Below are 21,711 nucleotides of genomic sequence, written 5' to 3' on the forward strand. Positions count from 1 at the left end.
TTTAGGTACAGGTTTAACTAAAGGACACCTCTTGCATGAAGAAAAGTTACAACTGGAATTGTTCAGCACAGAAAAATGGCAAGTTAGGGGATACATGATAGAGGTATACAGAACTGTGCATGGTGTCAAGAATATGAATAGCATTATAATACTATTACAATCTGATAATAGTAGAATCCAGAGTCATCCTATGAAGCTGATTGGTGAGATATTCAGGGGAAATAAAATACTTCTTGTCCAATTGTGTAGTTAAACTATGCAATGCACTTTTGCAAGATATAGTGGTGAGTAACCAATCTGGATGGCTTTAAAAGAGGATTGGACAAATGCTTATTAAAATGCCTATCAATGCCATTTGATAATCAATTATCAGAGGCAATAAGCTTATGCACACCAGTTGTTGGGGAACTTCAGCAGGATCCTGGTTGTGCGTTTCCTGTGGACAAATGGTCAGCCACTTTATGAACACAATGCTGGACTATATGGACTCCTGGTCACCTCTAGCAGGGCTCTGCTTATATTCCTAATGCCAGAAAGAAATGTACATGCACACACACATCTCTGGGATTTTCACCCCTTGCACCATTCCTCTGGAAGGTCCACTTGGCTGTCCAGCTCTCCATTTGTTATTTTTGCAAGGGTTCATCTATTGATAGCTATATTTTTGCCATTTAGGTTTTTCTTTTGTATTCTCTTTATGGTTTTGGCTGCATTCATATGGTGGAATTAATGCATATTAATGCATTAATATGAATAATACATTATTAATTATAATAATACAGAGAGGCAGTGTGGTATCTCAGTTATAAGTGTGGAAATGGGTCTCAGGTGATTTGAGTTCTACTCCCCATTCAGCCATGGAGCTCACTGCGTGACTTTGGGCCAGTCATGGACTCTTAGCCCAGCCCACCTTGCAGGGTTGTTGTGGGGATAAAATTGAGAAGTGGAGGAGAATTATGTAAGTCATTTTGAATTCCTTGGAAGGAAAAATGGTGGAGTATAAATATAATCAGTAAATAATGCTTTTATTTATTCTTTTGAGTGTTTTGCCAGGCTGGTGCTTGGGGTCCCATGGTTATATTAAAGGGTCTGGGATGAGCTGTAGGATCATGAGTTTCCAGTGCTAATTTTATGCAGCTTTCACCTGCCAGTTCTTCAAGATTTTGTAATAAGCTTCAGATTGTGGCTAGAATGATCCATACTAATTGTGGGGCTAACACACCTGTTAACCATCATAAAGGCTTGTGGAGGAAGAGCAAGAGAAAATCAAGCAGGATTGGGATGAAGCTCAGCAGAGGGAGAGAAAAGTCTTAAATTCTACCTTGTCCTTGTGAACAGAGAAGTTTCTTATTGCTGTAGACAATGCATGCAAGTCTTAGCTTTGGCTGCAGCCCTCCTGACATAAGAGGCGGAAAGCACAATTGTGGTATTGGTTGCCTATTATATGCTTAACTGACTAGATCAGAGCTAAGAATATCAGCCCAATTTGCATTCCATCATTGTTATCTCAATGGTCCATAGTCTGTTTGTAATTGTCGGTCATTAAAAGCAACAAATACCAGCTGGCTTCCTGGTTCTGTGCCTTCTATGTTTCTTCTGTTGCCTCAGGCCAGTCCTTCTGATCCCACCTGTGCTTTATCCACAATACAGCTGTGAGAACTCCAATTATTTTGTTTGTCCTGATCAGTTAGTATACACTAGAGATCAGTTTGTGAAGAACCTGTACGTTCTGCACATTTTTGAAAAGTCCATCTTTTCCATAGTAATTTTGCGCTAAATGATGTGGTACTTAATGGCAGTAGAGATGAAAATGTTCCTGATAATGAGGAAGACAAAGTTTAATAATGTTAATGATAACAAGGCTCCTAATGAGTTCTCCAGTTCTGTTAATAATAAGCAATAGAAAACAGAACTGAGATAAGGAGGAAAGTGCGACAGACAGAGGAGTCCCTGACCTATGTTATGCAGTAATTGAATCTCCTAACCGCTTAATTGGATTGAAGGAATTAAAATGTCAAGTTGTCAAACATAATTTTCTAATATGTAAAGTAACACTTTATGTGTAAGAACTCAAAAGAAACTCTGCCCCATTTTAGAATTTCATCCACATCTGACATAGGTTTAAAGTAAGCTTGTTCCACATGTTGCCATTGTTTGGTGACCTGGTGTCTTACTTACTGAATACACAGGAAACCTAGGTCAGCAGCGGAGATGGGTTTATTGGAGAGCACATAATCAGAAACCGGTGTAAGAACTAGAGAAAGAAGGTCTTGCCCAGTGCCCTCAAAGAATGAGTTAGAATAAAATGAATACAGTGATCTAGATCAAGCTTGTGAGAAATAGGAGCAGGAAACATGGTATCAGGAGCTTGAGGAACTTGGAGATCCTAAAGAACAAAATACAGTGAGGACTTGGGTAGTGCAAGGGGATCATTGGGGTTGTAATATGCTACCATGAAGTTGACAGTGACAATGGTATTATTACCGTATTTTTTGCTCAATAAGACGCACCTGACTATAAGACGCACCTAGTTTTTAGAGGAGGGATCCATGGAAAGCTTCCTGATAATCACAGGCACATTCCCCATAACTTCCCCATGGGCTTCATTAAAAGACAGGTTGCCATTTGAAAACACACACCGACCTGTGATTAACAGCTCTCACCTGCGCCAGAGGAGGGGGGCGGAGCAGGGCGCGCCAAGCACGTGCCAGCCAGGTGTGGTGCAGCCGGGCCGGTGGGGGTGAGCAGTCCGTCTCTCCATGCAGCCGGCGGGTTAAAGCCCGTGGCTCCTCCTCCTCCTCCATACCGCTCCCCCTGAGCAGAACAGCTCTCACCTGCGCCGGAGGGGGGTGGAGCAGGGTGCGCCGAGCGCATGCCGGCCAGGTGGTGCCACGTGGTGCAGGCGGGCCGGCGGCGTCCCGGGCATCGGGCACACACACATTCACTCTATAAGACGCACAGACATTTCCCCTTACTTTTGAGGGGGGAAAAATTCGTCTTATAGAGCGAAAAATACGGTAAGTGTTGCACCAGTATTTTCAGGACTTTGGCTAGTCTGTAGTATGCAAAGTCTTGTTAAGCATTTGATAATGATGAGAATTATTGATACACATGGTATCCATGTTTGCATGACTGTAATTGTTTATTTGATTGGGATTTTCCACCTTGCCATTAGGGACGTGAAAGAGGTATTCTGTGTTTTGTTTCCAGGTGGTAATTTCTTTGGAAACTGTGAGCTGAGTTTTGAGTTATTGTATGGACAAGTAAAGCTGTCTGGTGCACTTGACCTGCCTTATCTGCAGCTTATCATCTGCCTGCCAATAAATGGTTTCCGTGTGTCCATTCCCCAGCTTTAGGTTAGGCGTTTCCTTTTAAATCTTGCTTTATAAAACCTGTTGTATGTATGCAAATATTTTAGCTCAAAAATGGTTGCACTGTTTCCATTAGAAGATTTTGACTATAAAGAAGGGTTAGGCAAGCTTGTGCTTTGGACCAGAACTCCCATCAGCCCCAGCCAGCATGGCCAGTGGTCACCAATTACAGGATTTGTAGTCCAAAACATCAGGAGGCTACCTGCTTAATTAGCCCTGAATGCAGGAACACTCGTTAGTTGTCTTCCTTTTTGATTCCCCTCATACATTCTGTATTTATCTACCCCAATTACCAAAGAATAAATGAGAGGTGAGGATACAAACTGTTTAATTTCACAATATGAAAGCTCTCCTTTATTATTCCCCTCCACCCACTCCCGCCTTCCTGTTCAATCCCTAGCAGATTGCCAAGTGAAATTATTCTCTCCCAGCATCCACATTTAAAAGTCAAGATTCCTTTTTTCCCTTCCCACCTACCCCCACCAGTACTGCTTGTTTGAAATCTGTAGCAAGAGAACTTCTCTGGAAATAAAGATAGGCTCAAACCTGTACTTCAACAGGCTCTGAATGCCACAAAGCAGGTCAGCAGTGATACAGCTAGATGACTACTAGTCTGCTTATCTCCCCTGAGCAGGACAGGGATTGCAAGAATAAATATCTAATCATGGATCACTTATATCTGGGGAGTCTGAGAAGACTTGCTCTCTTGCGTTGGATCAGTACTATTGCTTTTATCCTAGTGTGAGGGAGGAAGAACACCGGTTGTTCTGCCTAAAATATATAAATCATGGTCCCTTCACAAAATAAAGAAAAAGGTAGGATTATCTTTTTGCCTCTTAAATATCATTATTCAGCATTTTTAATCACCTTAGGTTTTCTTATATATTCATTTGGTTCTTTTGGGGGATTAATGTCACAGTATCTTGGGACATCAAGGAAAGGTCCCAAATGTCAAATAGGCAGAGTGGTGTAGCAGTTAAGAGCATGGGACTGGGACCCAGGAGATCCGGGTTCTAGTCCCCACTGGCCATGGAGACAACTGGGTGACTTTGGGCCAGTCACAGGTGCTCAGCCCAACAACTTACTTCACAGGGTTGTCAATGTGAGAATATGATTGAGAGGAAGAGGAAATTATGTAAGCTGCCTTGAGTTCCTTGGAAGGAAAAAAGGCAGGATATATAATAAGTACTTCTCTAAATTACATCAAAGCAACTCCACTTCCTAATACTTGGTCTGCTTTTTTGGCGACTGCCATGCACACTGTTACATGTCACTCTTGGTAGAGTAATATTACTGATGGTATTTGTTTCATTTGCTGTTTAGGGTTACATTTTCAAAGGCATAACTTATTGGTTTTATCTATTGTTGTAAGCCGCCCTGAGGCTTCGGCGAATGGGGCGGCATAAAAATGTTTTAATAAATAAATAAAAATAAATAAATAAGTTGGAGAAACTATATTCCAACAGACACACCATAATAAGCTATCCATCAGTGGTGAACCACCAGTGATAATCTGATGGTAGAGGGCAGCTGAGAAAACAAACCAAAGAATGGTTTAATTTTCCCACTTCCTTTTTTTCTCTCCCTTGCATGAAAAGGCAAAAGCTGCGATACAGTTACGCAGCTGGTGCACCTCTTCATCTAGTGGCAGGGGTTGGTGTTGCTGGGCATCTTCCAAGGGTCACGTTCCCACTGCTGCCCCTTGGAGCCTCTCAGCCCTCTTTGTCCTCCTCCTTGATCTCGCTGCATGTCCACCTGCCTCTCAGAGAGGGCAGTCAGTGAGAGGAACAAGGGGAACAACAGAATAGTAAATTGGAAGAAGCCAATAGGGCCCTTGGGTCCAAGCCCCTCTCGGTGCAGGACTCCACTTGCCTTGCTGTCTTTCTGGGGCGTGATCTAGAAGGGGCATGTGAACAGACAGTGGAAACAGGAGTGAGGAACCCACTTATAAAGTAGAGTTCCTGAGCTAAGCTGGATCCCTTCAGTTTCATCAATTGTGTAACAGGACATGGAATAAGGGCTCAAGGTACAGGAAGCCTGTTCTGGCTGAGTGTCAGGAAGAACTCTTTGCCTGTTAGAGCAGTATAACAATGGGGCCAATGAGGCGGTGGGCTTGCCCACACTGAAGACATTCATGATGCAGTTGGACAGCCATATGAGGGGGACTTTGACTTGGAGTCCTGCACTGAGCAGGGAATTGGCCCTATGGCCCTCTTGGCCCCTTCCTACTCTGCTATTCTGTGATTCTACCTTTGGTGTAATGCAGAAGCTCCGTGCAGAAGTTCTGATGTAGGCATTGCTTCATGAATGCATCAACCAGTTAATCTCTGGAGGTGCAAGAGCCAGAGGACAAAGGGTGTCTGTGAGTTTTGGGCTGATGGAAGCTGAAATGGAAAGGCACAAATGGATCAATGCTGAGTTAAAGAACAGGTTATAGTCGCCGCAGAACTAAAATAGATAGTGAAGCAAATCTGTATTCTTCCTTCGGAGAGAGATACTGAAATCTCTGTCTGTCATGAGCAGTTCTTCTCTGGAAGGCTTTTGAACTAAAAGCCCTTAAGGCTGACCAGCTAGGCTGATTTTGTGATACATACAAAGAGTTTTGCAAAATCAATAGCAAAAGGTACAAGGTAGTTTAGCCATTAGGGAAATCTGGCCTAAGCACATGAAGCTCATTCTAAATGGAATAGCTGTCCTCTCTTCCCAACCAAAAACAACGGGTTGTACCTTCACAGTAAATCGTGCTTTTATGGGCCAATCACTTGGAACATTTGCTACTTCTCAGTTGCTGTCCCCTCTTAACCTGACACTGTATTATTTTTGGTGCACATATACTTATAGTATTAGAGGCATTTGTGAGCCATATAAATTTTGGCAGTTGCTCAGATGCAACTAATTTTTCCCTCAGTTTGCTGTATCAAAATGTTCTAAACAATTATACTCTGAAATGATAAGGAAGCCCATTATAATGCAAATTGTGCCGCCGTTTTGTGACAAACTACTCTATGTTCTTGTAAGAAAACGATTTGCACATTATCTCCTATTAAATTAGCCTTTCTAATTTAAACCAAATATGATTACATTTCAGTTTGTGTTTCACATAATTATTTCTGAAACCAGACAAACTCCTTTCAAAAGTTCATTGCTTCAAAAGATGATGTTTCTTTATGACAAGTGTAAATGGAAAATAAATATTAAGAATAATAAAAAACCAGGAAGGAGATACAATTAGTTGTACTAATAGGACAAAAATTCACATTGACAGCAAGGCAATGCTTTGGAGGCCACAATTACATGTAAATATGTCTTAAATGCTGGGAAGGAAAAAAATGATATGCCTATTTGAGTAGATTACACGTCTGTGCTATTAAATTTCCTTGAAAAGACTGGAGTAGCAAGAAACGAGAAAAGACACATATCCAGAGATGCATAGGATGAAATTGTTCAGTTCTGTGATACATCATGAAGTATTTCTCTCCCTGCCCCCTCAAAAAATAGAAATGAGGGGATTAAAGAGGAAGGGGCTGCCACACATTCAACTATTTTCCTTATCACTCCTTTTCAGAAGTCCTTTCAGAGCACCTGCCCAACTTATCCCAAAGAAGAAGGAGAGGAGAAAGGAGGACATAGACCAAGATTACAGTGAAATCAGAGCTAACCCTAGCATTAGGCAGACGGAGGCATTAGGCAGTTGACACTGGATATTCTGAAAGGGCAACAAAGCTTGGGTATTTAATTCAGTATCATTGATTTTTTTGGTGTCACAGATGTTGTGGGATTTCAAGATAAAATAATGACCAGTATTTCTTTGTCTTGGGGGTAGATGTCTTGGCCAGCCCTGAATAACATGCTTAATGATGCCAACATGTACTCTAGGTCTTCTGTACTGCACTGAAGCATCCTTTTTTGACTTCTGCTTATGAAAGAGTGGCTGTTACAAAACCAGGGGAAGAAATGGGCATTCCTCCCTCTCAGCAGTCCAAATTCAGCTTCTTTTCCAGATGGATCAATAGACAATATTTCTCTGAAGAATTTTACTAGTCCCAACTTCCTTTGGACATTTTGCATGGAAAGCAACTTCCAGTTTCGCTTTAGGGAAAATTAAGTGGGAAATCCATTTTTCCCTGAAAATTGAGAAGGCAAAGGGCTTTGTCTATGAATAACATGTTAGTGCTAGACTTTTAGTACTAGTTACTGCCTCTAATCTAAATGCTGCCCTGAAGGCTGAAGTGTTCTTTGACAAGCCTACTTCTGCCTTGGGCTTTTGATGAAGCAGGTAATTAATCCAGATGCTGTCCTTGCCTACATGATAAGGGCTACCTTTTCCCACTCAGGCTTACTTCTGCTTGGGCTCACTTCTGGTTTCTGCCTTCTGGTGTCTTCACTCATTGCAGGAGACTTGGGTATCTTCTTTAACTGTTTCTGATGCAATAAAAAAGGCATCGACTTGCCCCACAGTGAGATGCTCGCACCTGGCATATGTCTAGAACTGGAGCATTGTTGGGCCATCATTGATGAGGGAACCCTGTTACGACTGCCCACCTTTTCTACAAATGGGGAAATACAAACAGAGAAATGTGTGTGCTATTTGTTTCAGGGCTACTCTGCTGGCAGAAAGGAGTTTCTTTTGTTTAAGTCCCTCCTCTCATCCAGGAAAAAACATGCAGGTACTCTTCATACAAGTGCTTTCCTCAGCCCAGCCTCGATGAACAGTTTAATCATCCTTTCCAGAGGACCATGGCATTGATCAAACTGAGCTTTTGTTACATCTAAATTAAAATGATATGTCTCTTCTTACAATGCTGCTGCCTCCCAATCCTCCATCAGTGCTTTTAAAAGGTAACACTTCCCTACAAAAAACTTTGATCCTTTCTGAGACTGCTGTACTCCTACATAACAATGGGGCCTAAAGCAAAGCTCCTAAACTAGTTTTAATCAATAGATGAATATAAGAAATGTGATCTTTAAGATGCATACATTCCAGGTTGTGCAGGATGTTATAAAGGGAAATCACCATCTTGAATTGGTCCTGGAGTGGGCACAGTGATGCTGGATGTGAAATGCAGGAATCCTCAACCAAAGACTTCTGTGTGCATCTGCACCGCTATTAGAAACATAGAAGCAGAGTGAGTCAGAAGAGGTCTCCTGGGCCATCTAGTCTGACCCCTGACTTCTGTTGGGACTGTTGTCTCTGTAGACACCACAGTTTCCCTGGTTTGGCATATTGGCCAATACTTTCTGGGTTGGATAGTTTGACTCTTCTGGCAGAATAGGGATGTATAAGAACTTAGCTTCATACATGTCTGGGGCTGGCCTGAGCTTGGAGGGGAGACCACCTGAGAACTGCATGTAGCACCTTAAGCTCCACAATGGGAGAAAGGTGGGATAGAAATATTAATCAATATTTTAACAAAATTTAAAATTTATGAGCTGAATTTATGAGCTGCCTACACCTTCACCAGTGTCCAACAACAAGCAAACATTTGAAAGTACATGTGAAAAAGGAGTCTGCTTCTGAAAAGATGCACAAAAATGCAAGTTAATAAATGAGAAAAGTGTATATATTTCCCCCCTCTGGTCGCATTTTCTATTCCTTTCCTGCCTTTTTCTTTTCTAAGTTCATGATGTGTTTTATATTGTCTTAATAATTGAGGTTTTACTGTGGTACCATTGTAGTTTTATATCATGTAAGCCATCCTGGATGCTTGTCAGAAGGACCTGATATAAATGCTTGTAATAAATAAATATATTTCTAAAACATGTGCAATGAATGCATGAAAATTTGCACATGAAAATGAATAATCCAGTTTGCAATTGGATATATGCCAGTATGAGCTGGAAAGAACTTCATGGTGGAATTCATATGTACTGACTGACAAGGAAGAATTGTGAATTGAACATGGCTTATGCTGCTCACCTACTTTTATGTTGACATGTGAGTCTCTTTTTTCCCTGCCAGCTCTGTGTATCCTTCTCAATTGCTAATTTAGAAGAAAACACTTACATGGGAACCAGAGTGACAGAGCAGTTACTTGATTGCATTGCTATAAGCAGCTACTTGAATCCTGATTGTACTCTATAATTAATCAAATAACCACAGTAATACAGTGCTTCTCAAGCATGTCCATTCTCAGTTTCCTCTATAAAGCCAAAACTGCCAACTCACTTGTAGTACAACTTTGCCTGCCTTTGTTCACCAGGACTTTGAAAAGGCTGACACCTTAATGTATGAGCTGCAATATAGCAGATGGCCAGCAGGTGGTAGTCTTCATGCTTGGACAGTTGTTTTAACTCGTGCACAATATTTCTTCCTGACTTCAAGACGTAATTGCAAAAGACATTGCACGGAAGCCCAGCAATTGCATTTGCAAGGGGTAGTCATTTCCATTGAAAAAATGTTTGCTTTTTTTCCTTTAAATTTGTAACAGAAACACTGTTTATGTGCTTAAAAGTATGAAAGTTCTGTTGCACAGGACACACATTTTTGTAACACCAAGATAGCATTTGCCAGCTATTTTGCAAAGACATTACTTTCGTGTAGTTAATTGCTGATTTATTTTTAAAGCATTAACTGGAGTACACAAACAAGGAGACAACATTTCTCATGTAGCTGTAAGGTTGTTTTGGACAGCGACTCGCTCATACTGGAGCCCAGCTTATTAGCAAAGAATGGGGGTTTTATGGATGGGAAGTGATACTGTGAGGCGTGCCACTGAGGCAGCACAGATGAAGTTGATAGATTAAATAGGGCTGGATCAGCCAATGGACAAACAAGCAGTGTTTAAATTCTCCAAGATCCTTTGAACTTGTTGCTTGTTTTCCCTTCCTTCATGCTTGTTTTTGCAATTGCTGTTTGTTTTGCACAAATGGGAAGACTGTAAACCAGCTATCAGTGGTGAATGTTGCACAAAAATACCTCAAATTTGCAGAAATTCCTCCCATAGCCCAAAGCATGGGTTAATTAAATGTTTGTGCATTTCACACGCATTTTGCAAAGTCAGATGCAAGTTTGTGACGGTGAACATTTGGGAAGAAAGTTGGTGGGATTGTAAAGAGAGCATTTTTGAGTGGTTTGAGGGTTGAAATGAAATTCTCACTCATGCCTAGACTGCACCAGCCAAAGCATCCTCAATTCCTTTAATGCCTGAAATTCCATTCGACCCTTCCCTGGGTAGTCAATGGGTAGGGGATACTTGGACCTTACATGCTAAGACTGCAGGAGAACCACAAGTTGCATACCCCTGCTTTAGGGGATCTTCTTTACCATTAAGGCAGTTTTGATTCGGAAATCTGAGCACCAGATCCTGAGGATAAACAAGAAGGATGCATTGTTGCCATCATGCCCTTTCTTGGAACTTTCCAGATACATTCATTGGATACAATGCTGAATTAGATAAGATTTTTTGAGCACATTCCTCAGGGCTTTTCTTACGTAATCAGGTTCTTACTGTGACTTGGACTGCACAAACTTCAGAATGTGCATTGTTACATATCTATTTCACCATGAAATAAAATGAGGAGAGATATTTTCCACAGAATAATCAAACAGCTGGAAGTCTCCCAAAGTTTTTCTGATGCAACTCTGTGCGGGAGCTTCCATCTACCAACAAAAAATGAGTTGGCCATCCATAACATCCAGGTAAGAGGGTTCTTTGAACTAAGAACAGGTGAGCAGGAACTTGCTTTGGAAGTAAAGAAGACAAAATGACCTTTGCATCTGCACGCCAAGGTTCATACTACATGAAAGACAAACAAAACTTTCAGTTCTAAGCATGAAAATATTGGTCAGAGATCCTAAGGAAATGTTAACTGAATGGCTTTCTGTCTTGCACCATTTCTGTATGCCCAAAAGAAAGAAACTAAGACTATCAATTAGAAATGCACAGAGAAAGAATTCTTTATAGACCTCAATGGCCAGGCTGGTTTTGTTGTTCTCATAGTTGCTTTACTTTGGAGCATACAGGATGAATGAAATCAGCAACTGTTGGCTTTCTGAGTTCTGGATATTTTGAAAGCAGCTTCCCAAATTTTGACTGCCTGTTTGATATTCCACAGGATGGAATATACTGGTAGCACATGGGAACTGCAACTGTATGTTTCAGTGTGAAGTGCTCCTAATTTTTATATGTGAGAATCTCTCTCCCCCCCTTCAATTTTGTTTTCATCTTTGCAAACCTTGGGTTACCTTGTCATTTTCAGGTTTTTGTAGATGATGCAATTTTGGTGATCCACACTTGAAGAATGAGTTTGCTGTTAAGATACAGAAATTTCCTTTCCCCTAAAACAAAGTTCTTCAATGTTCAAAGTATGCTGCTTAAAATTTGCAGTGGATTGTCAAAGGATAAAATATAGTGATGATTTTCTCATGTTTAAACCGGAGGTTAAATGCAGCTAAAGCTGGATTTATGGTGGTTTTATGTCCCCTTTCCCTTACCTTCAAGGTGCCATTGCCAATCCAGATATCATTTTGGACAGCAGCTCCATTAATGTCTGCTGTTTAAAAATATGGATGAGGTTATCCTTGATCCAGTTCTGTCACTTACTTTACCCACAGCAGTTTCCCTCTCATCATTTGAACATTGCTGGGACCCATCTTCACATCCCCCAATTTATATTCTTCCACTGGAATGCTGTAACTCTTTCACTCAGTGTGTCTTTTTTGAATTCCTTCTGCTCCTGGTATCCATAGTTTTTCTTCAGTGCAAGTGACTTTTAAACTTGTATGTCTGCCATTACTTTTTTGGCTGTTGCTCGAGATTAGTGGCTCTAAACTCTAATAACAATTGAGCACATGCATAGCCATGTTAGGTGCATTGGTGCATTTTCTGAAGTAGTAGTTTCCTCATTCATTGTGGCATGGCTGATGTATCACATATGGTGAGTGAACATGAGCAGCTTCTTCCAGCTACACAGTTGAGCTCCTAATAGAGTCTTGGTTTGTGTGTCTGCAGGCATGTGTTTTAAGAAGGCTTGTGCAACAGTGATAGACCACTGAGACAGATCGATGCAATGCGAAAATGTGTGTATGCTTGAGTGGAGATGGCTGGAGCGAGGGGTCAGACTAGATGGCCCAGGAGACCCCTTCGGATTTTCTTTGTTTCTTTGTCCTTATCCTGCCTTTCTACCAGGGAGCTCAAATGGTTCCTCCCGTGGCTAATTTCAACAGTAGGCATAGCTGGACCAGTGATGCTTAGCAGAAGAGGAACAATGGTGTCCAGTGACAATGGTGATGAGGAGGTAGACACCATGTGGGAAGGGGCCCGGGACCCATGAGTCCACAAATATTTGAAGTTGGCACTTTTTCTTCTCCCAGCTTTTTTCCCATTACAACAGCTCTGTCGGATAGGCTCGGTGGAGAGGCCATCGCTGCCCACAGTTGCCTGATTAGCTCTGTGGCTCACAGCATGAACATCCCTCCCCTCCCACGCACCCCGTTCTCCCATCTCAGTGCTGGAAGCTGGAAGGAATTAAGGGAACATGAGTGGAAGAGCAAAGAGACACCAGTACGGGAGGGCGGGAGCAGGGGGATCATTGCAGTAGATGCTCCCAGTGTATCAAGGGGCATGGAAAGCCACCTCAACATCAGCATGCCCGGGCAGCCCCTGCGTCTGCCAGAGGCTCCCTTCTTCCCAGAGCCACCCTCTGCACGTAGAGGGTGACAGGAGCAATAGGAGGTGATGTTGGTTCATGTGCTCTCTCTCTGCTTGAATGTTTACTGCCACTGATTTTGGAATGCCTGATTACAGCTAAAGGCATCCCTGGTTTTAAATCAGCATTGGTTTGGAGAGCACACTCAATTGTGCAAGTAAAGACAATTGGGTTTGAGCGATGCTGGCACGCATGTTAACAAGAGGCCTTTCCTCCTGTGTTGGAGAGCAGGGGAGATATCTCTTTTGAAGATGATGCATGTCATTGGCAAATTCTATAAGTACTTATAAGAAAAACATTGCAGCCCGATTAATAACTTATCAGTGTTGGACAAGTCTACTGCGAAGTAATTTGCACTGAATTAAATGGAGTAGATGCCAAGTTAGCATGTACACTGCGCTGTGTTATAAAATACAGAATTGCAACATTAGCCCACTAAAACTAGCAAATTATAAGCACAATGGCTGATAGCATAACACAGGTTGTCTCAATGGCTGTGTTGCTTAAACTAACATTCGGGTTGCGTAATGGATCAATGATGACTTAAAATATCTCAGGCCAATTCTATATTTTCTGGTAGTCAAAACTGATGAAACTCAGGTGATCTTCACAATTCAGGATGTTGTGTCAACGGAGCATACACTCCAAGAAGCAACAACTTTTTTTGACAAATTGCGAGTTTCTCTGCAACACTTCCTAAATAATGCAAGGGCTTCAGGAGTTAGACTAACACGGTAGGCCAAAAAAAAAAAAAAAAAATGCCAGGGGTTCAAACCACAGCAGTTGTTTGGGTAAAGCAACTGTGTGTATCTTTCCCATCAAATCCTGCAGGAAAAAGAACCAGGCGGTGGAGACCACAGTGGGAAAATCCACGCTCTTCCTGAAGGTTGCAACTTTTACAGGTTCTAATGAGAGAGATCACTGTGAGGGGGAAATCTGTCACCTTCCGTATGGTGAAAGATAGCTCCTATGAAAAATGCGTCTTGTCTTGCCAAATATCATATTTATGCTAATGAGTATGTCTTATAAAAATTGCTAGATGTAATTAGGTATTATAGAAGATGGGCCATGGCCCTGAGTTCACATTAATAAACTAGTATGGAGAGAGGGCCCAAATTCTTGTATCTATTCATATCTGAGAAAGCATTTGAAAGGCACTTTATTGAACAAGCCTCCCCTGCTGAATTTTTAATTGATAACAGCAAGTGGAAGGAAGCAGAGTGCTTTTTAGATAGCAGCAAAGAGGCTGGGTATTATGCTAGGCTGCTGATATGAGGGTTATTTGTAGAGTAATATAATAGGAAACTTATTAAAGAATGATCATTTGCACAGTTTCCTTTGTTTTTGCTGTCGTTCAGTAGCAAGGTCGTGCACGACTCTTCACGACCCCATGAACAACATTCCTCCAGGTTCTCCTCTCTTCCACTATCCCTCGGAGTTCACCGAAGCCCACACCCACCTCTCCAGTGACCCCATCCAGCCACCTCAGCCTCTGCCGTCCCCTTCTCCTTTTGCCTTCAATCGTTCCCAGCATCAGGGTCTTTTCCAATGAGTCCTTCCTTCTCATTAGGTGGCCAAAGTCTTTGAGGTTGATCTTTGGTACTTGCCCTTCTAAAGAGCAGCCAGGGTTGATTTCCTTGAGGATTGACTGGTTTGATTTCTTTGCAGTCCAAGGGTTTCCTATTTTGTGATAATTTTGCAATGCTCATTGTTCACTATCTGTGGGCTGATTTGTTCATTTTTAAGAAAATAAATAAATACATGTTGGATGTTGAATTTTGGAACTCTCCAATCATGCTCCGCTATAACCTGGAATTGCTTCTGTGTGTGAAAGAGTGTGCTTTGTTTTTCTCTGCAGCAGGAACATGATATTATGGTACTCCAAAGCTGATTAGGACTCATATCATCACAGTCCTTGCTCCTTCTGAGAGAAAGTTTTTCATAGCTTTGCTGAGCCGTGATTGTTCAACATCAGCTTGACATCAACTTGCAGTTCTGGTTGGGGGAGGCAAACTAGACCATGTTAGATTTTAGGTTGACAAGCATACAGATATGCACGTATGTATGTGTGTCCGTATATGTTTTGCCTTTTTACACTGTCTGTTCTGTAGGAAGAGGATTGAAGGCCATATGATAATTGCAAAGAAAGTTTCAGACCTCTTGCCATCAAAATCTATACACAAGCTGTCATGTTCCCAATGTGTTTCAGGTGTAAGGGATTTTTGGAAAAAAACCCATGTTTATTCTACATTTTCTACGGACGTTGCTGAGTGTTGCTCTTAGAAGAACAGTAGAAAAAGTGTCAGGGGTAGCATGGCATGGAACTGCTTGACCTAGAGAATAATAACATGTTGATTTGTTCTCTTAATGGAGTATGTTTAAAATATCCATCAGGATTGTTCCTGAAAATTGTTTGAGTGAGATGTCACTATCTATTTATTTGTCCAGAGTGTTGCACATTTTTCAAAGGTCTGGAGATCAACCAGACCAGCAGCTTTGTAGAATGTAGTTAACTAACTAAGTTGGGGAGATTTGTGCCGATAACACTCCTCGCAACACACACACACACATACAATCTAATGCATATTACATAAAGTTACTGTAAAGTTTTTCCCCAGGATATTGTCCGCACCTATTGAAACAACATGGACATCTTCCTACTGCCAGCAATCTTGGCTTGGCAAAAGCAACTTACCTTAACAGGCAGAAGAGTTTTGTCTGTTTCCATGTTCTGTCCTCCTTAATTATAGTTAAATCACCACTCAAAGGAGAGATATAACATGATTTGACAGAGCAAATATCTCAAATAAGCAGCCAAGGAAGTTCAAGCAGCCCGTTTTACACAACACAGCCGATGATGCAGCACTGCAGATTAAAAGAAGAATTTAAAGGCTCTGTAATATTTGATCTAAATGTCTTCGCTGCTGTCAGGCTCCTCATCTAGAAGCTCTTCTTCTTTTTTGCGTACATGAAACAGAAAAGGATAATAGGCTTTCTTAATGCTTCCCCCTTTGATGCATTCTCTTTGAAAGCACCTAAATAGATGCTGAAGACATAATGCAAGATTTCAACATGCACACACACAAAGCTGTAGCATGCAACCTCTTCGCCTTTTCCAGAATGTGTGGTTTGCACCTGCCTTCTGCAGTGCAGCCAAGGACAGCACAGAATACTGCATCTGCAACAGTGAATGCTGCCACCATGACCTTTCATCTTTTCTGTGTTGTTTAAAAGGAGGTTTCACGTGATGCAGAAGTGATGCTAACATGGAACTTCTGTCAACCCCATTGGTGTTCGCTTGCTAAGTTTGTTCTCTGGAGTTGGCAAGAGTGACTTTGAAACTCAGATTTCATTGGGACTGTGCTTAGTTTGTGAACTGCTTTATTTAGCAACCAAGGCTTGGAACTATTGTGTATTCCAGATGTACTAAGCAATGCATTGTTACATTTGCATTGTTTCCCTTCAGTTCTTCTTCTCTGTAAAGGCTAGTCAATTCATCAATCTCTGTTTAATATGTTCAAATCCAGATTAACATCAGGAACATGTAAGCCAACACTTAGGAAAGGAATGTACCTGGTTTCTTTAGCCCCCCCCCCCCCGCACTTGTGGCATGCACAAGAACCCAACCCAGGGTTTAAATAAAATACCAGGGTTCTTGCTGAGTGCAAACCAGGTCATTCTGAATCAGTTTCTAAATCCTAGCATTTTAAATGCTAAACAGATTGGAAGTACATCAGAAAATTGTACAAGTGTTTGATGCCAGATTCAATTATTTTAGTTGAGGTTTGGAACAGGGTGTTTTGTGTGTGTAGGGGGTATGTAGAGTTGACCACTTGAGAGATGCCGAACACACATATATGGATCCACTCCGCATTGTTTTCTTTTGCTCTATTCTGTTGGAAAGAAATTTATGTGCACTCTTTCAGGCTAGCTTAGTTGTCTGACTACATTAAATGTCTCTCTCTGTTTGCAAAGAGTGATCACTCAGCATTGCAGGGCTAGTTACGATGATACCAAAAAGTGACTCTCATATATCTTGCCTTTCCTCCTCCTTTCCTTTTAATTCATAATCTAGATATTATTCTCCAGGCTGTGACAAGAGTTTCCTGTATGTGTGAAAGGCAGAAGAGAAACAGTGGTATCAAAGATGGGTCACAGACAACAATAGCATGGGTGGGGAAGAATACATGTAACATTTTGGACAGAATTACTGCAGCTAGTAACTTGATTAAATAGTTAGGCTTTTCACCAGTACAAAGCAGCCAGGAAATTGGTTACAGGAAATAAAAGAAAAACAGACCTTCGTCACTAGGTGCATGCACACAGGTCCCTTATGTGTTCTCGGACTGTCTTGGACTTTACCCAGGACGCAAGTTCATTTTGGACTTTGGGTAAACCCAGTGGTGAAAACAGAAGGACTAGCTGCTCTCTCAAAACTGGTGCAGGCTCACAAGCACTAGGTTCACTACTTATAGAATGCCAAAAAGAGGAAATCTGTCACCAAAATGACCAGAAAATGGGAAATCGATTTGCATGACGTATTTGTGAATGCATATGTACATATGGAAATTTAGAAATAATAATATGAATAAACATGCATCTCATTAGAGCACAGAAAATTGTGATTGAGTGTGTTTGCCTGATCAGTTTGCTGTTCAGGTGCTAACTGTTGATAAACATCTTTAAACTCTCCCCCCGCCTCTCATTTATGCTTTTTGAATTCTGGCACATCATCCAGTAAAGGACCATCTTGTGCACAAAAGGACACATGGCCACCCTAGCCGGCACGTGGAATAAAGCTTATGATCCTGATCACAACAACATGTATGAATGCAAAGCTCTATTTCAAATATTTGAATAATGTGTTTTGACTATAGTCATAACTAAATCGTGTTTACTATGAAAACCCAGGTAGATGACCTAACTATATTGACCTGTTTAAACCAGTCTTGGTCTTACAGATCAATACAAACACCAGCATGGAAGTACAGATTGTGACTGCATGGCGTTGGTCCACCAGAGAGTCCCACCATGCCTGGAGGTTAATCTGCATGTTCCACATTTGGTGGGTTCTCCCGTCAAATTCTCAAGCATCACAATGGCAGGATCAATGGCAAATATCCCTTTATGAGTTGAAAAACCTTGGAATAAATTCTTTAGGCACTGGTGGGATGTGGGAGATTGAATTTTCTTTTTCTAACACCGGGTCTATGTCTTCCTTTCCACAAATAGATTACTAGAGCCATTGTATTAGTTATACAAAGGAATGTATTAATGCTTTCAGAGGCACAGATTTATTCATTGTTATTAATGCAGTTGTCATTCATGTCCAACCTAAGATATGTCATTCTGTTGACAGCTATAAAACAAATAGTGTTCTAATTTTTTTCTTTGCTGTGCTGTGCAGTTTTTCCAATTTAATTCATTGTCTTCTCTGTTTCTTTAAAGAATCATTTTTACACTCCAACCAATTTTAAAATTGTGTTTTTATCAAGCTCCATTAAGCTGTTTTACAGTGCACTTTTTGTGTGTGGTTTATTGTGAGAGTTAGAAGCGCCGTGACGTGAAAGTGTCGAAACTCCACTTGCCTTCTTCATTCAGTGGTGCTAGAACCCATTATTTGCAGTGTTGAAACTCTAGGAAAGAAAACGATCGAGAGAAGGTGTCAGACTCTGAATGCATGGAATCTAATAATGCGTAACCTAACCATGATAATACATAATCATTCAAATTCCAAAGGGAAGTCTTGCTTACAAAAAATACATTCCCAGGCTTAGATGGATTGGGCATGGTAATTTTCTCCCCATACCCTACAATTCCCGATTTCCAGTTAATAGGATCACAGTGCACCAGTAGTGCAAGAACTGACAAGCTGGTGTAGCAAGGCATAATTTTTGACTCCTAGAATACACTGTTGTATAGCTACATACACTCATGGGAATCAGGGAGGGAGGGAAGAAGATGAACATTCTGGCCAAGAACTGTGTCTTTGTGTTGAAAAATTCTGTATGGATAGCTTTGTTCAGCAATATGTGGGGACAACATTTAAGCAATGAATCAAGACATGAGTAGGACTATGCTAACTAGTGCAATCTCTAAAGCACCTGAATGTACACCAGTTATTTATACAGTGAAGAAACCTTTGCATGTGCAATTGAACATGCGGAGATAAATACATAAGTGCTGCCCGTATTGTGCTTGTGTACCTGATTCTGGGGATGCACCTGGTTGACCTGATCCCACTCCCCTCTCATGCATGCTGTTCCTTTATAGGGCAGTGGTCTGTTAACTTAAGAAATAACCTGCTGGATCATGCATGTTCAGGCCAACCAACATCTTGTCATACAGAATGTCCAACCAGATACCATGGGAAAGCTCAGAAGCAGGACTTAAGGCAATAGCTTTATCCCATCATTGCTTACCAAGAATTGCCATTTAAAGTTAACCAATACAGGAACCCTCAAGACTAACCATTTCAGCCTAAGCTTACTTCGACTAGAGCCCATTTCATTGGATCAGTGGCATGTCATCTCCAAGCATGCTGCAACTAATCTTTCTTCAAAGACTGACAAAGGAACTCCTTTTGATTCTCTTGGTTTGATCTCATTGGCTTTTCCCACCCCTTATTGAAGTGCCTCCCCCAATAAGGTTGCCAAAATCCTAACCAGCATACCTGTAGGAGCATTTTAAGACCCTTCAGCTTGGGTCAATCTTTGGATTCAGGCTCACTTGGGAGAGGATGTAGAAATAGCAAATGATTTGATTGAGTGTTGTTCATATTCAACAAAGGAGAACAGTTTTCTCCCTAGTTTTGGCCTTGAGGTGAGCTACACATACAAGTAAGCAAGCAACAGCACAATTCTATCCATGTCTGTTAGGAAGAAAATCCCATTGACTGACTTAAAGGCATATGTGCATAGTTTTCTGCTCACAGGCTAGTACTGGAGTGTTGGGAAGGGCTCCTTTCAAAATCCAGTCTTGTGGACCCCTCCCCACCTATCAGCGACTCCTTCCTTCCTCCTTCCTTCCTTCCTTCCTTCCTTCCTTCCTTCCTTCCTTCCTTCCTTCCTTCCTCCCTCCCTCCCTCCCTCCCTCCCTCCCTCCTTCCTGGGACCTTCCTTGGGGTCATAGCGATGGAGGCCATCATGACAAACATCTACAGCTTTATTGCTGGTGTTGGCAGCTATTCTTCCATCAGCAGTCCCAGCTTATACATAGCAAGTATGTCCAGGAGTAGTGACTCCCCAGGAAACCAAAGGTAAGGGATGGGTACCTGCTCCTTGGAACTGCACTTGCCACCTGTCCAGGTAGCAGCAGCTTGACAAGTATCAGCAACCCTGCAACTATCTGATCTCTGGGGCAAATAGGGAAGGAGACCTGCCACCACCAGGATAGGCAGTGGGTGGAACAGCAGCAGCAGAGTTTCTAGAAGAGCTATAGAAGATGGCATGGAAGCTTCTATTTCTCAATGAGTGTCCACAAAACCTGCTAAGGTACAGGAGTCACATCAGCCCTCTAGCAATATCTGACCCAGCTCTAGGAGTACAATCAGAAATACCATCTAAGAGTGATTTCTCCTTGTTACAGAACACTTTACTATCCTCCAGCTGAACCTCACCTCACTGCCCTAGTTTTCTAATGTAATCAGCTTTCCACAGATCTTTCATTGTTTCTACTGTTATTTATCCTGTTGTGAACCCATTCTGGGAATGGATCTGAGACTTGGCAGATAAATGCATAAAAAAACCTGCTTAAACCAGAAACCACCCTTTCCTGGAAATTGCCTGGGTTTTTCCCCTCCATAGGTTCCTGCTCTGCCTCATTCCTTCTCCAAATGCATTTATACCTCCAGAGTTTTGATATATTTGTTCTGAATATTGGTGGCAGTGTACCTGCAGCCCTACATTGCACATGTCAGTTCACTGGAAATAGAGTACTCCAAAATGCATGGTTAAGCTCTTTACCACTTTGGTTTGGATTTATGGCAGCTGCTAGGACTGAAATGGGCTTGGGATGACCACATAGCATTATCAGAAGGGAGAAGGGAGCAGTCCTCTCGCTCTCATGGCAGACGTGGTAAGTCTCCTGAATCAGAGTATCCAGTGCAAGGCACAAGGTGCAGCTGTGGCGATCTTTGCTGCTGCCATGTCTCATGCCCCACATTTTCTGTAGATTGTGATTTTCAGCCATCTAGATTTTGGACCAGCAGAGGGGAGAAGAGATGGATGAGCCACCAACTGGAATAGGGACAACTCTGTGGCTACAGTCTCCTCTCTCTGGCACATACCCTTTTCCACATTGGAGGTCTAACTATGACCTGGGAAGGAGCTAACCTGCAGATGTGTAGGGTTCCAACACAAGTCATCCCTGACCAACACAGCCATAGGCCCTGCTGTCAAGGAATGCTGAATCCAACTCATCTGAGACATCAGGTTGGGATTATAGGTACACAGCCTAGGAAACGAATCCACCTAACTCTCTATCAGAAAGAATTAGGAAAACACAGGTAAACTAATACGTTGATGCTACTTGACATTAGTGAAACAGAGTCCTACTGACACAAATCTCCCCCTTAATTGCTGGACAGAGTTTTGGTCAAAGAGACTTGTGTGGTGGGCATGTGAATCTGTGCAAGTATTTTGGGCTGCCATTTTCAATTATGTATGTGAAATAATGAAGCAAACAGTTCATG

General features: G+C 41.7%; 1 protein-coding gene across 2 annotated transcripts in view; it reads left to right on the top strand.

The window, feature by feature from the left end:
- Positions 1–21,711, top strand: part of CCSER1 (coiled-coil serine rich protein 1) — a 494,606-nt gene that overhangs the window by 347,334 nt on the left and 125,561 nt on the right. The window lies entirely within an intron of this gene.

The sequence above is a fragment of the Varanus komodoensis genome, unplaced genomic scaffold (assembly GCF_004798865.1).
Source record: "Varanus komodoensis strain SLA01 unplaced genomic scaffold, ASM479886v1 scaffold2, whole genome shotgun sequence".
Lineage (NCBI taxonomy): Eukaryota > Metazoa > Chordata > Lepidosauria > Squamata > Varanidae > Varanus > Varanus komodoensis.